Source organism: Oratosquilla oratoria, chromosome 39 (genome assembly GCF_046742065.1).
Source record: "Oratosquilla oratoria isolate Oo_2021 chromosome 39, ASM4674206v1, whole genome shotgun sequence".
Classification (NCBI taxonomy): domain Eukaryota; kingdom Metazoa; phylum Arthropoda; class Malacostraca; order Stomatopoda; family Squillidae; genus Oratosquilla; species Oratosquilla oratoria.
This window is the reverse complement of record NC_134815.1, coordinates 40,845,077-40,848,268: the sequence shown is the minus strand read 5'-3', so window position 1 is coordinate 40,848,268 and position 3,192 is coordinate 40,845,077. Positions and strand designations below refer to the sequence as shown.

Here is a 3,192-nt window from a genome sequence, read left to right as displayed (position 1 = left end):
CTCGCTCCAACGCTCCTTGCCAAGAATTGGTGTTTCATTGGGACCTTTTCGATGGAAGACTCTGGGCTAATCAGAGAAACGTCGATAGGCGTGGGAGGTTGGGGAAGGGAGGCCGCTTTGAATATTCTATTGATCTTAAACAGAGACATGAATAGCAAAGCGGATCAGCGCAAAATTGTCGCGGGCTCAAGTCGCCGCGGTTTTGGACAAAGGCAGCAAATCGCCCAGCGTTGGTTCGATAATAAATGTGTACAGTCACGAACAAAAGTTTGGCTCGCCCACAGTTGTTCGTGATACAAAATCCAAACTCTTTGACTGACAATTTTTTTTTATCTATTCAAGAAAATTAGCTGACTGGAAACTGAATACTACGTAGGAAAACATATCACGTACTCGACAAAAAAAAAAGAATATATATATATAATATATTGACGTTGTGAGAAATGTAATTTGGGTCAGACGTTTTATTCGTGATTGTACAAAGAGGAAGAGCACAGGTCTTGACTTCTTGTACGTGTCTGGTTTGAATGTCGTATTTATTTATCTTTATCATCATTTACCTATTATTAATTTCTTTTCCCAAGAGAAAGGCGTCTGTCTCGAAGTACCCTCTTCCTACTATTAACTTGTTTAATCTGTCTTTCGCCAAGCGATTTTATTCATCCTCGGGGGCGGGCGGGGTGGGGGACCAGTGTGAAGAGGTCACCTTTGACTGATGTACCTTAGGTGTATAATTCATTGCTGGGAATAGAGGGGAGTGTGAGTGTGAGACTCGAACCCGCGTCTATGAGAGAACGAGGCCCTTACGTTTCCTAAAGGGTCTGTCAGGAGTGGGATTCGAACCCACGCCCGGAATACCGGACTGCGACCTGAACGCAGCGCCTTAGACCGCTCGGCCATCCTGACATGGAAGTACCCGTATTACAAGACATGAAATATTTCGCTCTATTCACACTAGCGGTTTGAACCGCGCGGAAACCGCTGCGGTACCACATCGTCAAGGAAAAACTGCGCGGTTGTGTGTGAACGCCTTTATTGACTTACACTGTAATTGGACTGCGGCGATTCAAACCGCTAGTGTGAACAGGGCCATAATACGTAATCAGCATCAACGCGGTGACCAGTTCTACTGGCGATTTCATTCAGGTGTCGAAGTCTCCTTCAGCTGCATGAAATCGTCTGTTTACAAAACAAACAAACAAACAAACATGAAGTGTTGTTGTGGTGTCTGTTGGTAGATATTACTTACATCAATCATTTATATTTGGAGTTATTTATTTGCTTATTTATGTTTATTGTGTTTTTTTCATGAAAGTACCAGTTGCCGACAAGACTGACGAGTTAAACACCATATGAGGACGGAGCCTTTATTTGTGCGACGTTTCGCTTATTACAGCTTTTTCAAGTGCTCTGTTTATGTTATTTATTTGTTAGATGTCTTCTGAAGCCTGATTCCTGTTTGTAAACATTTTCATGCATCAACTATTTATGCTTTGATTGAGTCGTTTACTTATTTTATTTATCTATTTCCGAGTTTGTTTATTTGCTCCGTTTATCTATTTGTTATTTATTTACTTAATTACCTTCACGCAATTAGCAGTGACTAAGCATCGCAGCGTCATCGGAAGCGTGCTGGTCTCGCATTTGGTTAGTTGTGGGTTCGAATCTCGCACTCCTCTCCGATTCCCAGCAGTGACTTAATTACCTGACGCAACAGTCCGTAAGGATGACTCCGTCATATGTTTTGGTTGACTGAATGTAGGTCGTTTTTTATCTGGATGGAATAGCCTGGCCTAGTGAAAGGTCCCAATAGTATGGCAAGTCTTGTAAGTTACGGGAAACAGCTATTTTTTTTTAAGCCGACATTTGGGTTACCTCCCCGTCTGGACAAGGGTAGCAGAATGAGATTACCTGGCGGAGTCAGTAAAAAGTGATGAATGACGGGTAATAGCAATATGGCCTCTTTGCATCTATGAGTGTACAGTGATCCGATTTATCAATATTTTTATTATTATTACCTCCCTTGTATGGGGGGAAAAAGCCTTTGGTATATGTATGTATGTATTTATTTATGTATGTATGTATGTATGTATTATTATAGTTATTATTATTATTATTATTATTATCATTATTATTATTATTATTATTATTATCATTATTATTACTATTATTATTATTATTATTATTATCATCATTATCATCATTATTATCATTATTATTTCATTGAACGTGTTATCGATGCAGATAAGGTTTGTCATGAAATGTTCGCTCATATAAAGCTCCTAGTTGCTGTAGTCGATGTATTACTGAGAAACAAAGCCATCAAGCATATGTGATTTATTTTTATTTTTCTTTCATTGAAGTTGTGGTGGTAGGAAATCAGTAGGTATGTGCTTGGCTTCCTGTCGTTTGGGAAAAACATAGAAAAATCAGTTTCTACAAATTAAAACAGTTACAAAATGGATATACCATGTCACTGCACTTGATAAAATCAGTTTCTTTCTGTAAATTAAAACATTTACAAAATGGATATACCATATCACTGCAGTGGATAAAAGGAACATTTTTGGTATAACTAAAATAGTTGTAGTCTGTTACAAATGTTTACAATTTTTTTTTTTAGAATACCCCTTTATGAGAAAATGAATTAAAATGGAGATTCCTTTTTTTATTCTAATTCAAAATTTATTTGTTTAGTTTTTATTTTCATCGTTATTTTTATTTTTGCCTAGATTGGTCGAAAACTATTTCACAATTATGATGTCCTTTACACACGCACACACACGCGCTCACACATACGCCTGTGCACCCCCCCCACACACACACACACATGTGAGCGCACACACACACACACACACACACACACACACACACACACACACACACACACACACACACACACACACAGAGAGAGAGAGAGAGAGAGAGAGAGAGAGAGAGAGAGAGAGAGAGAGAGAGAGAGAGAGAGAGAGAGAGAGAGAGAGAGAGAGAGAGAGACAGCGAGGGAGGGAGGGCGGGAGGGCGAGGCTCGACAACGCCAGTGAGTGTGAGCACCAGGCGTGACAACACCATTCCATTTGCATTGGCAGCCACTCTGCTGACAAAGCTCACTCCAATGCATCAGTCAATATCGCTATCTCCGTTGATGTTGCTCTTGTTAATGGCATCAATCAATGCCAACCACTAAAACTC

General features: G+C 39.7%; 1 non-coding gene across 1 annotated transcript; it reads right to left on the bottom strand.

Moving 5' to 3' along the window:
• Positions 1 to 822: 822 nt before the first annotated feature.
• On the bottom strand, positions 823 to 906 carry TRNAL-CAG (transfer RNA leucine (anticodon CAG)). The gene has a single exon. It is a non-coding gene; the product is annotated as a tRNA-Leu (tRNA).
• Between the last annotated feature and the right edge of the window lie 2,286 nt (positions 907 to 3,192).